Consider the following 13,619-nt stretch of genomic DNA (forward strand, 5'->3'; position numbering starts at 1 on the left):
AGAACACAGGATGGCAGAGCTGGGAGGGCCCTTAGAACACAGGATGGCAGAGCTGGGAGGGCCCTTAGAACACAGGATGGCAGAACTGAGAGCTGAGAATGTTAGAGGTGATGTAACTTGCCTGAGGCCACATAGTGGCAGAGCTGGGCCTAGAACCTGACAAGAGCCTTGCCTCCCAGCCCTGGGATCCTTCCTCTCCTCCAGTACTGCTTCATTGCTACCAGAAGCCAGCTAGGTTCTGGTTCCCCTGCACTTAGTTTTTCTCCAGGTCACCCCTGCAAACTCCCTGCATCACCATTTTCCCCTTTTGGACCCTTTGGGGCATGGGGCTTCTGCTCTTGGTCTCTGATATCAATCACTGGTTTCAACCTGTGTTTCGAATGTCTGAACTTACAGACATCTCCCTGTGGGGAAGAAATGGAATTGGGCATGGGAACGTCCAGGAATGAGAGCACAGTCCCCTAACTTAACACATTCTTATTTCAAGATCCAAGTCACTGTCCTCTTTAGCTCACCTAGCAGACCTTTACTGACATTCTCCCTGACCCATCTTGTTTGGACTAGAGGGGTATTTTAAAGGCTGGAATGAGGTGGGGCAGTGATGCCTGTGGGAGCAGCAAGGGAAAAATCAGACTCCGTGTGAAATGCAGTCTGGCCTAGTCTGGAGGGTGAGAGCAGAGATTGCTATCATCATAGAAGGCTTCTCTTCCTGTAGGGTGGCCTGTATGAGACCACGTTCCTGAGCTGGGCTTTTCCCCATCATCCTGGCCCAGCCAGAGAGAGAAGGCAAGTTCTTTGTTCATTCCTCTTGCTTATAGGGAGTCAGACCTGCCTCAGGATAGCATTACTTAGACTCCAGCAGCGAGTAGGCCCACAGGACTTCAGCTGAAAACAGATGGAATTTCCACCATCCAGAATGTTAAGATTGCGGATTAGCTCTTTGGGTTGTTGTTTTAAACTGAGACTTACTTGTAGGGCCTAACGGGCCTGGAATTCCTTGACACATCTAGTTGACGTGGGAGCGCAGAGTGGTAGGTTAGAAAGCCAAGAAGACCCAGGCCTTTACTGGCTTCGTGAGGAATGAGAGGAGTGGGCTTGATGGACCCTTCCAGCTTTAAATCCATAGGCCTTCAATCCTCCGTGCAGGTAGCCCCTCCATCAACATCAGTAACAGTCCCTTAGTAGACAATCTGTTGTGGCTGGAAAAAATGGGTCACCTTATGGCCAAACTTAAGGTGACAACAGACCGGTAGTCCACCAATGGACCGCAATGCACAGAGCCTTTTCAGCCTGTTAGGACCTAACAGTGACCCAGAGTCACTCCTACACCAGGAGGTAGCCAGTGGAGGCCCTTACTGGATCAGCTCACTGGGGGAAATGGAGGATATCCCATCCCCGGCCCCACTAGTTTAAATTTCTCAGTTCCAAAGAGAGCATCAGGAAGAAAGTAGACATTGACCCTGTTAAGGTTAAGAGATGCATCTTTAGTTAATAGAACCACAGGCATTTATTAAGCACTTGTTGTATCCCTAAGCCCATAAACAGTGAGACCAGAGCCTGCCCTCTGGAAGCTCACGTTCTTCTGAAATAAACTCAGGTTTTCATTTGAGCTCATTGGCCCCTAGGCCAGAGCTCTTTCCCCTCCTCGGATCCCAAAGGAAAAGGTCATTGAATGGCAAGCTTTGGTTTTCTGAAGTAGGAATGTTCAGAAAATTCTGAGGGTTGGGAGTGGGGTGGGGCCAGGGTAAGGGGTAAATAACCATGTGTAAATTTCCCAGTCAAATATATTTTTGTCTTTTTAACATCTTTTCCAATTCCTTTTCCCTTGGCCCCTGTTTGAGCTCAAGGACTCACATTCTGCTCTCTTGAATTACCTGTATTCAGATAATGCTTTGAAATACTGTGATTTTCTGTCTGTTTTCTCAACAGTAGATGGAACAAGGTTCCCCTTCTCCCTTCCGATTTGACATTTTACTTCCCAAGATGTAAAGCATCGATGGGGGTTTCCCCTGTGGTCCTTCATGGATGGTTTCCCAAGGTGCTGGAGCCAAGTCTCTCTGTGCCTCCCCGGGCGAGTCCTCAGACCACAGTCCATCCCTAGGCCCGTAGTCAAAGGCAGGGGTGGGGAACCTGTGGCCTTCTAGATCCTTAGGGGCAGCCTTTTGACTGAATCCAAATTTTACAGAATAAATTTGTTCTGTAAAATCTGGATTCAGTCAGAAGACCACCTGAGGACTTGACCACCCCCATCGAAGGTTTTCCGGGTGGCTAGGACCCAGAAGAGCAGAAGCCTCAGGGATACCCATGAGGAATGCCCTTGTGTCCTTGAATGATCACCCCTATTTTATCCTACCCCTGTTTCCCATATTTTTACTGTTTGTGTATATCCATCTGAGGTCATGATTTTTTTATTGGCTCCCTCTCTGGATTTTGTTGCCTGTAAATTCCTGCCCCCTCCCCCCATTTTTATTCCTCCTTCTAGAAGCTAGCCTAGTGCCTGGCATGTAGTAGGTGTTTAATAAAAGAAAAATCCCAGTGACCCAGAGAGGGCTTTCCTGATGGGCTCTGCAAGAGGTCGCAAGTCAACTCAGCAAAGGTTTATTAAATCATTTATTAAACACCCACTTAGAAGCTTGGAAGTAGGTCAGAGACGAGCATAAAAGGCAGTCATCGATCTCATGATCCGACTGATGTCAGCAGAGCCCACCTGCTCCCCATAGGCACTGAGGGCTGAGTCAGGAGACTGGAACTCCAGGCCACGGTTTCTCTGGCCTGTTTTGTATTTGGACCCCTTTGGTGGTCTGGTGAAACTTAAAGCTCCCTTCTCAGAATTATGAATTCAAATAATTGAAGGAAATGGGGCAACTAGTCCAGGCACTAGCCGTGAAGTCAGGAGGACCTGAGTTCAAATCCAGCCTCAGACACTTAGCTGTGTGATCCTGGGCAAGTCACTTAACCCCAATTGCCCCACTCCCACCCCCCAAAAATTGAAGGAAATGTCAGATTTTTGTTAGAGGTTAGTGAAAATAAAGTTGTCATTTTGTTCCCATCCGTGTTTGCAGACCCCCTGATACCTATCCAGACTCCTTGGAGTCTGCGCCCACCTTACCATGGGACCTTTGGCCAGTCACCTCCTTTCCCCGGGCTTCAAATTTCCACCCCCTTAATACAACGGGGCTGGATTAGCTCGGCAATTCTTCACCTCTTGTGTGTGTCCTGATGCCCCTTTCTGAGAATTGTGTTTTTAAATGCCTAAAACAAGACATGCAGGATTACAAATGAAACTTAACATTGAAGCGTAGCTATCAAAAAACTAAAATTTTAAGTGGTTGCAGATGATGGGTTAGGAACCCCTCACTTAAGTCATGTTTTGCTGGCGTTGGTAGCTCCTTCTGGTCAGAGGCAGCTGGGTGACCCAGTGGATAAAGGGCTGGGCCTGAAGTCAGGAAGACCTGAGTTCAAATCCCACCTCTGACATTTACTGGCCATGCAACTCCAGGCAAGTCAGGTCGCCTCTGTTTGCCTCAGTTTCCTTATCTGTAAAATAGGGATAATAACACCTACCTCAAAGGGTTGTTGTGAGGATCAAATGAAATATTTGTAAAGTGTTTAGCACAGTGCCTGGTACGTGGTAGGTGTTTAATAAATGTTTATTTCCTTCCCTTCTCACCAGAGAGAAAGCCCCCTTAGGGTCTGTCTTCCAATCTCATGCTGTCTTGCTGTAAACTTTTCTGAATTATGAATGGCACATCTGGAAGGACCGGACTTTAGAATATACATAGAATGTTAAAACAGGCAAAGAGAGGTCAGGCCTGGGAGGAGTCATTGGAAGGATTCTTTGAGCTGAAGGTGTAGAAGCCCTCCAGGCTGAGATGAGGCAACCGCTTCTGGGTGTTACTGTGGGGGGATTCCAGTTAAGACTGAGAACCTTAGCTCAAAGATTCTGAAAGGGAGCTTATTATCCACTTGATCCATTTTACAGGAGGCTCGCCCAAGGTCATACCTTGGCAGCCAGTGGCAAAGTCAGGACTGTCCTACCTGGCTCCTTAATGGCACTGACACGGCTCACCCCTCTTTTCTGAAGCCAGACAAGAGTGAAAGCAGCAGTGACAAGGAGAGAAATCTATTACCCAGCAACATTGAACTTAGATTGGAGCAAAATGTCTATCTCCAAAACGAAAAATGTGGGTGCGCTCACGGGGGGCTTCAGGACCGTCTGTAGTAGAAGCTTACAGCAAAGCCAGGAATGGTGTCCCTGTGATTGCTGTTACTGGGGAGGCTCAGGATTCTGAGCTGCGCTGGGCTAAGCCCGGAGTCAGTTTGGGGAGCCCCTGGAAGTAAGGGACCATTGGGCTGCCTAAGGGGTGAACTGGCTCAGATTGGAAACAGCAGGTTGGAGCCCCTCTGATCAGTGGGATCAGGCCTCAAAAAAAAAAGTTTACAATGAAGGAACTTTGGCTTTGTGGGGACTTTCCAGAGCTAGTTTGCCTGTATAACCCCCATGGATCTGTTTCTCTTGAGCTTCCTTTAAAACAGGAAATAGCCATTTTTAAATGATTTTTTTTTTCTCTTTTGAAGCCAGGTGGTTGCGTCCTTTAAGGCTTAATGGCTTAGCCACAATTCTAATGTTGGATTCTTCCAGACCTTAGATGTTCAGCAAAACATTTATTATGGTAGAAACTGGAACCGCCCCATCCAGCGGAGGAAAACCTTGCATTGTGACCTGTGTGAACTCTGAAGTTGTGTGACAGTGACGTTGGCTTCCTTTTGTGGGGAGCCCCAAAGAGCTCGCCCACAGAATTCCCACAGGGTCCCAGCTGACTTCCCGAAGCTCATTCACAGACGTATAGAAGTAAATCTGGCATGAACACTTGCATGTCTCAGGGTATTGAGCAAGACAAGCATTTGTTTAGGTAGTGTCCTGGCCTCTTCTGACCTGTAGCCCAGAAGCCAGCTGATAGTTGCTGTTAGAGGTATATCTCTTGGTCAGAGGAACACATCATGAATGAATGGCCCGCACTCCTATTATCTGGGACCAAGAAATGGTCCATCCACAGCTGGAAGGAGTCTTGGTGGCCACCTTGGACAAGGGACGTGGCCGTACAGTTAGCCAGTGAGTGTCAGGAGTGGAGTTTAAACTCAGGTTTCCCTGGTTCCAAATCTAATGCTCTTGCCCCATGCCACCCTGATCCAACCCCTGTTTTACAGATGGGTAAACTGAGGCCTGGAGGAAAAGGGATTTGCACAAGCACAGGAGCCAGGGCTAAGAAGCCAGATTTCCTGAGGACCAAGACCTTTTCCCCATCCTCCTTTTCTTAGTTAAATCCAGAGAGGAAAAGGAAATGATCAGATGAGGAAATTCTGCCCTGAATTCTAAAGGGCAGAATTCATCTAAAAAACCTAGGAAATATTCAGCGTGTCTATGGGACTTTTAAAAATTTTTTCTCAGCCTTCCCCCCCCTCACAAAAAAAAGGTTGGAATGCAAAGAGAAATGCCTGGGCTAACATCTTGTTTGTCTTTTGGGAAAGAAATATTTCACACCATTAAGACTTGTAATGGAAAATTCAGCAGCCAAGGAAACTCAGCCACGGCACAAGCTGTCTGCTTCCTCCTCTGGTTTTCAGGACAAGAATTAGCTGTATCCGCTTCCCCCCCCTTCCCCAGTGGCTCAAGCCCCATTTCCCACAGCCCTTTAACCAGGGGGACGTGTTCGCAGCCGGTCCCCATCACACAACTGCTGCCGCCGGGGTTCCGTGTAAGTCAGTGAGCTTCGGACACTTGCCCTGCCCCCTGTCACGATGGTGAGTTTTGTATGAAGTTGGAGCTGCTCCTTCCCTTGTTTTCTATGCCATCAGTGTTTACATTTTGGTATGCATGTGTGCGATTTCTGGGGTTACGCTCTTGCCTCGGTTGTGCTGAGAATCCCCGGGCACCAGGTCTTGTACATGTCGAATTTCTAGACCTGTACAGTTTGTATTGCTGCTGCTGAATGTCGGTATCATGTTGCCAGCCCATGTCAAGTGTGATTTTTTTCATGTGACCAAAGCATTTGGGTAGTTCCCCCCTTTTCCCTTCCCCACCCCCACCCCCAGGCTTCTAGGTCTGTTGGGCCTAGTTACTTCGCTCATTGTCCCGAGGTCCATCCCCTCCCTGTCACCCGAAGATGGACTTCCCTCTGCACAGAAGACAGAGGTCACCCTGCCCATTCTATCACTAGCTGGCCACAGTGCATGACTTGTTCTCCCATCTCCATTTGCAGAAGCCTGGGAGCATTTTCTGGGTTTTTGATTGAATAAAAAAAAAATGAGACAAAAAAGAAAAGTATCTATATTCATTTGTGCTGAGCCAAGTCAATAAGCATTTATTAAACACCTACTGTGTGTGTGTGTGAGAGAGAGAGAGAGAGACACCACGCCCAAACAGCAAACAGCTCTAGCTTTCTAGGCGTTCACAGTCTAATGGGGGAGGCACTGTACAGCTATCTATGTGCAAACAAGCTATAGACAGGATAGACTGGAGATCATCAACCGAGGGAGGGCAGTTAGGTTAATGGGAACTGTAGAAAGCAGAGACTTCAGTGCGGCAGCTATGGGAGGTCAGCCGCTGAGTCCCCTGGAGCTGGGAAGGGCCTCCCAGGTAATGGAGTGAAGATAAGTGGCAGAGCTGGGCCTCAAACCAAGGCCTTTCCACTCCCAACCCAGGCCAACATTCTCGTTCACAGCGCAGAGAAAGGAGGAAGCATTCCACACAAAGTCTCAGTGAATTTCCCTCTGTGAAATCCTGACAGAAGAGGAAGGTGATGCCGGAGTCCCTTGGTGGGAGAAACTCAAATCCCGTTCCTATCATACTTTAAGGTTTTGCAAAGTTCTTTCTTCACAAGCCTGAATGGTAGGCAGGAGGAGTATTACCACTGCCATTGTGCAAATGGAGAAACTGAGGCCCAGAGAGGTTGAAATGACTTGCCCAAGGTCACATGGCAATTCTGGAATCGGGTAATCAAGCATCTATTAAGTGTTTGCTGCGGGCTCAACACTGGGGTTACAAAGACAAGGTTAAAAAGATAGTCCCTGCCCTCAGATGCTTACATTCTAATGGAGGAGAAAGCATATACAGTGTAAATGGAAAGTGATCTTAAGAGGAGAAGGCACTAACAGCTGTGGGGACTGGGAAAGGCCTAGGGAAGATGACATCTGAACTGAGTCGGGAAGCCGAGGTTCTAAATGCGGAGGGTGCTCAAGGTATGGAAGAAAGCCAGTGCAAAGATGGATGGGAGACGGAGCCCTTGGTAGGAAGAGCGGGAAGTGAGAAGGACCAATGTGTGAGCAGACTGGAAAGAGGAAAGGCCGGGGTATGAAGAGCTTTAAATGCTACTTGGAGTTTATATTTCCATCGATTAACACCTACTATGTGCTAAATAGTAGGCTAGGCTTTGGGGGATACAAGTAGAAAGAATGAAAATCCCTTCCTGCAAGGAGCTTATAGTCTAATGAGGCAAACATGTAAAAATATGAAAATGTACATCGTATGTATTTACACATGTAAGTGTATACAGCATAAATGGAAACTGAAGAAATCCAGATATATCTAGAAGAGAGTTTGGTAGAGAGGGCAATCATTAGCAGATGGGGTGATCTACAACAGCGTTGTGAACAAGAGAGTGCTTGAGCTGTATCTTAAAGGAAGAGAAGGCTTCTAGGAGGTAGAACTAAGAAGGGAGTGCATTCCAGTCATGGGGATGGTCATGCAAAGGATTGGAGGTGGAATGTCATGCAGGTGTGAAGAACAGAGCCAAGGCCAGTTGGGCTGGATCTTAGGGAAGAATATCGAACCAGACAGAAAGGCAGGTTGGGGCCAGGTTGGGTCAGTCCTTAAGAGATAAACTGAGGAGTGTATGTTTTATCCCAAAGGCAGCTGGGAGCTGCTGAAGTTGATAGAGATAGTGATCAGATTGGTGCTTAAGGAAAATCACCTTGGTTGCTATGTGTAGGATGGATTAGAATGGGGAGAGAGACTTAAGGCATGGAGGCCAATTAGGAAGATATGCCATAATCTAGGCAGGAGGTGATGAGGTGTGGACTAAGGTGGTAGCCGGTTGATTGGAGAGGAGTTAGATTTGATGATGTGGAGGTAAAAGCACAAAATTTGGCTATTGGTTGGATATAAGTGTGAGTGGGGAGAGAAAATGAGGAGTCCAGGATAATGGCTACTAGGTGTCACAGTGTATATAGAACATTGGGCTTAAAGTCAGAAAGACTCATTTTCTTGAGTCCAAATCCAGCCTCGGATGCTTACTAGCTGCGTGACCCTGGGCAAGTCACTTAACCCTGTTTGCTTCAGTTCCCTCATCAGTCAAATGAGCTGGAGAAGGAAATAGCAAATCACTCTGGTATCTTTGCTGAGAAAACCGAGCCATAGGGTCATGAAGAATCAGACAAAACTGAACAACAAAACACCAACCTGAGACATTGAAGGATGGCGGTGTCTTCAGTAGAATGGGGAAGTTTGGAAAAAAGAAAGATGGGTTCAGTTTTGGACACGGCAAGTCCAAGATGTGTCCATGACACCCAAGTTTGAAATGTCAAATAGGTAGTTGGTGATGTAAGACGGAAGCTCAGGGGAGAGACTGAGTCATCTGCATAGAGATAGTTATGGGAGCTGATAGAGTTACGATGAGAGGGTATAGAGGGAAAAAAAAGCCTAGGACAGAACCTTGGGGAACACCCGCAGTTACTAGATGTGAGGTGGATGAGAGCCAGCCAAGTAGACTGAAAAGGAGCTGTCGGACAGGTTGGAGGAGAACCAGGAGAGAGGAAGGTCATGAGAACAGAGACAGGAGAGCCTCTCTAGGAGGAGAGGCTGGCCAGCAATGTCACACACAGCAGACAGATTGAGAGGAATGAGGACTGAGAAAAGACCATTGTATCTGGCAACTGAGGGATTGCTGGTAACTTAGGAGAGCAGTTTGGACTGAGTAATGAAGTAGAAGCCAAATTGCAAAAGGTTGAGTACCAAGTGAGAGAAGTAGAAGTATTAAATGTAGATGACTTTTTCTAGGATTTTGTCTGATAAAGGGAGGAGAGGTACAGAATGACAGCCGGAGGGTACTGTCAGGTCTAGCAAAGGCTTTTTTTTTTTTTAAGGACAGATCAGTGTCTGGGCATATTTGAAGCCCATAAGAAGGAACCAGTAGATAGAGGGGGAAGACTGAAGGTGAATGGGAAGAAAGGGGCAGATGCTTGAGGATGTAATCTGCTGGAGAAGATGGGAGGGGATGGGGTCAAATGCACATGTAAAGGGGTTGGCATTGGCAAGGTGAACTACCACATCTCTGTCAGAGACTGCGAGAAAGGAAAAGAGAGTAGGAGATGATATCAGAGGGGCAGCTAGGTGGCAGAGTGCACTGGCCCTAGAGTCAGGAGGACCTGAGTTCAAATGAGGCCTCAGACACTTACTAGCAGTGTGACCCTGGGTGAGTCACTTAACCCGATTGCCTCCAAAAAAGATATCAATGGGTTCTGAGATGAAAAGAGTGAGAGAAAAGGGAGATCATATCTGCTGGTCTCAATTTTCTCAGTTAAGTAAAGAAACAAAGTCCTCGCCCCAGAGATTGGGGTTGGGAGGGGGAGTGAAAAGGGAAGACAAGGTGAGGAATGAGAAAGGAATCAATTAGGGATCAATGAAAGGACTGTCTTGCTTCGGTGAGGGCCTAGCTGAGAATAGAATAATGTGCCCATGTATAAGAAAGCTTCTGGAGTTTAAGGGCGGGTAGCGGGTAGAGGGGCGGGATGGTCAAACCCAACCTGTTCTCTAGGAAAATAACAGACAGCCATACAGGGGGGTGGGGAGAGATGAGACACATAGACCAGTTCAGATTTCAACAGTCTATTGGCCAGGTGATGAGTGCCTGAACTGGAGCCATGGCTACGTGAGCATTACTATCATTAAGTACTTACTATGTGCCCGGCACTGTGCTGTGCATTGGGCATACAGAGAAAAAGGAAAAGCTGGTCCCTGCCCTCAAGGAACTCACAGTCCAACAGGGGGGACAACATGCAAACAACTATACAAACAAGCTAGACAGAATGAATTGAGGGTGATTTCAGAGGGAAGGCACTAGGGTTGAGGGGTGAAAGGTATCTTGTAAAAAGGAGGATTTTAGCAGAGACTTGAAGGAAGCCAGGAGGAGGAGATGAGGAAAGAGAGCATTCCGAGTTGGGGTTGGGGACCAACAATGAATATACAGAGGCTGGAGATGGAGGGTTGTGTTCAAAGATCAGCAAGGCTGGAGTCACCAGATCCCAGAGTAGAGGGGAGGAGGGCTACAAAGTAGGAAGGGTTCTGGTTTTTAAGAGCTTTAAAAACCAAACAGGGATTTTTATATTTGATCCTGGAGGTGACAGGGAGGTATGGAACAGGAAGGTGATATAGTGGGGCTTGAATTTTGGGAAGATCGCTAAGAGCGGAGTGAAGGATAGATCGGGGTGGGGAGAAACTTGAGGCCCACAGAAGCAAGCAGGCTGTTAAATGCTGAGCAGGATGAGAACTGGGGAAAGGCCATTAATTAGATTGGGGGGGGGTAAGTGAACAGCTTTAAAGAGAACAATTTCATTTGAATCATGGGGCGAGAAGTCAGATGGCAGAGGGTTCAGGAGAGAATGAGAGATGTCTTTGGGAGGGGGCTGTTAGGGGAGAAGGGGCGTTCTCGAACATGTGGGTGATTGGAAGACGAAAAGTATGAAGCCCGTATCAAGATCGTGTGTATCAAAGGGAGAATGAAGGAATAGGTCATTGGAATTCAATAGATTGGGACGGTAAGGAGCATCAACAGACATGTTGAAGTCACCTAATAGGAAGGCAGGAGTGGGGGTGGAGAGGGAGAGTGTGAGCCAGGCACAGAACTCATTGAAAAGGGGGGAGAATATGTTCCTGGAGTCTGGAGATGAGAGCCACCAGGATGTGGATTGGGGAATCAATTTGGGTGTCATGAACCTCCAAGGAAGAGAAGCTGCTCAGTGGTGATAGCGGAGGTGTATAGAGCCTATAGAGCAGAAAGAGGGAGCAAGGGATATTCATAGTCTTCCCTGGGTGAGGAATGTGGCTATGAGAGAAGGAGCAACCAGGACTGACTGGAAAGAATTTGCTGTCATTTTGGAGGAGCCAGATCTCAATGAGTGCCAGAAGATGGAAAGAGAAAAGAGGAAGAGGTTTTAAATGAAAGGAAATTTGCTAATTAGAGGACTCAGAAGTTCCAGAGGATGCCATGGAAGGAGTGGGCAGATCTGGAGGGGAGGGGAGAAGGAGAATGGGAATGAGGGGTCATTCAGTACTGGGGAGGGGGGGGGTGTCAAGGTTCTGTATCCCTGAGGGTAAGAGGCAGTGGGGGTATGCTAACCAGTGGGGAGTTGTTGTTTGTCCTTTGTTTCTTGAAGAGGACCCTCAAGGGGTAATGTCTTGACTCCTGTGTGAATTGGATTTAAGGGAGGCAGAGTTGCACAAAGGTGTCAGCCTCCTTCTCTCTTCCAGAGCCATCAAAATCCAGCGGCAGGACAAAAGTCAAGATGACTGGTGATAGATAGCCCAGGATGACCTCAGAGTCTTCCATGTCTGACTAGGCTCTCACCTGCTTCAGCCACCTTCAAGGCCATCGGATCAAATTGTTCTCATCTGTTCATTCTTCCAAGGGAAGTCTTCACTGAACGGGCGTTACTTCACTCTAAGTTGAGTACATGAAAAGGCCTGAACCTAAAAGGGTGAGAATCTCCCATTGCATTCTGGGTCATCTTCAGTCATCCTGATGAATATCAGGCCACTGGACCCAGATGGCTCTGGAGGAGAAAGTGAGGCTGGTGACCTTGCACAGCCCTCCCTCACTCAAATCAAAGTCAACTGCAAGTCACATCATCATCTCCCTGATGTCATGGTCCTCTTTGAAAACAAAGGACAAACACAACAACATGCTTGGGGTAAACATCCTCCTAATTCACCGACAGGTTTGAGGCCTGTGGGTTCCTTTCAACCTGGTTTAGCCCGTCTGCCAAGATGGTTTTACTGGCTGCTGCACATGCTACAGCTTCTTGGAGCCACCGGTGAGAGCTGGGTAAGGGCAGGACAGTAAGGGAAGATGAAAAACCCTAAAGACACTCAACAAGCCCCACACCAGAAGTGCTCCTGATGGGGTGCTTGGGTGCTTGTGCTTGGACCCTAATTCTAACATTTCTCCTTGGCCTCTGCTTGGGTACCTGTGCCTGGACCCCAGTTCCAAAATCACATCCAGTTCTAAAATCATATCTCTCCCTAGCTTCAAAATGTTGGCCCTAGCAGTTCCTTACCAGTTCAAGTGCAGCATGACTTAGCAAAACACTTATCTCTCCTCCTGATACTGCAGCCAGCTGCACCTATAGAATTTATTTGGATTCCTTGTGTATTGCTAATTGGTTGTGCACTGGGACATAATGATATTTACTGCTTACTGACCTTACTGATATGTATCCTAGACATAGTCAAATGTATACTCCCTTACAATCATCTTGTCTAACCAGACATTTGATGGAATCTACCTGGATATCTCCAGCCAGCCCTGACTGTTAGTTGACTTAGTGACATTTCATAGTCAAAACGCCCACCCTTGGGCTATTTCCCAGTGAACTCTGGGTAAGATACCTGTGCAGTAGAAACAAAAAGTGCTTGTTCCTTTAAGAACTGACCACCCCTTAACCACTCCCTAATCCCACCCCAAAACACCTAATTGACAGGTTTCACCCCCAAATATTGTATAAAAACTTTCCTGTACCCGTGTAAGGTTGCAGATTACCTAAGAACTCTTGCCCATTGTAAAGTGTAATAAATCTTTGCCACCTTGACTTAAAGAATGTTTGAGATCTTGAATTCATTCCAAATGGCCCCAACCCTCTCCAGTACTTGGGTCTTTGAGGGGCGCTCCCTCTCAATGACCCCGTCTGGGAACTCCAGTCTTGGGGTTCCTGGACCTCGTCCCCCTCAACCCTCAATACCCCCTTTTTGTGCTTTGCCCACTGTGGCAGCCTGGTTCAAACAGCCTTGGGGAGCTGTTTTTTTTTTTAAAGGGGATAAATTTGCATAGATTCCCTTAGGAACCCTTTTCGGGATTCCTCAGGAGTCCCAGGTATGGGTACTCTTTTGGGTGCCCAAATAGGCAGCCTCTTCCTTTGTGGTCTGGGAAAGGGAGGGACTAAAGAGCAGAAAGCTAGGCATCCCTAAAAAAGCCTAGGCTTCAGGTGGAGAGAGATTGCCTCAGGAAAAGGACTGGAATGACCCAAGCACTCCTCTATTCAATGGTCCAATTCAAGAGTTATATAACTGACTGTTTAAAAAAACCGACCCACTAAAAGACAGAGTGTTGGCAACCCTGCCAGCTCATTAACCCATGCTAATGAGGGGCAGGTCCTGGCCTGCCCTGCCCCGGGCCCATGGGACCCCACCCTGCTGAGCCAGATGCCCGCCAGGCACAGCTACCTGTTCCCACATACAGAAAGGAAGGTGGAAGAGAAAGCAAGTCTGAAGGGAGGATACCCCATCAGAGGTGGCGGAATGGTAATAGGCTAAGAGCAAAAGATCCCTATGTTGTAAGTGGGGAGACTGT

Source organism: Trichosurus vulpecula, chromosome 1, assembly GCF_011100635.1.
Source record: "Trichosurus vulpecula isolate mTriVul1 chromosome 1, mTriVul1.pri, whole genome shotgun sequence".
Lineage (NCBI taxonomy): Eukaryota > Metazoa > Chordata > Mammalia > Diprotodontia > Phalangeridae > Trichosurus > Trichosurus vulpecula.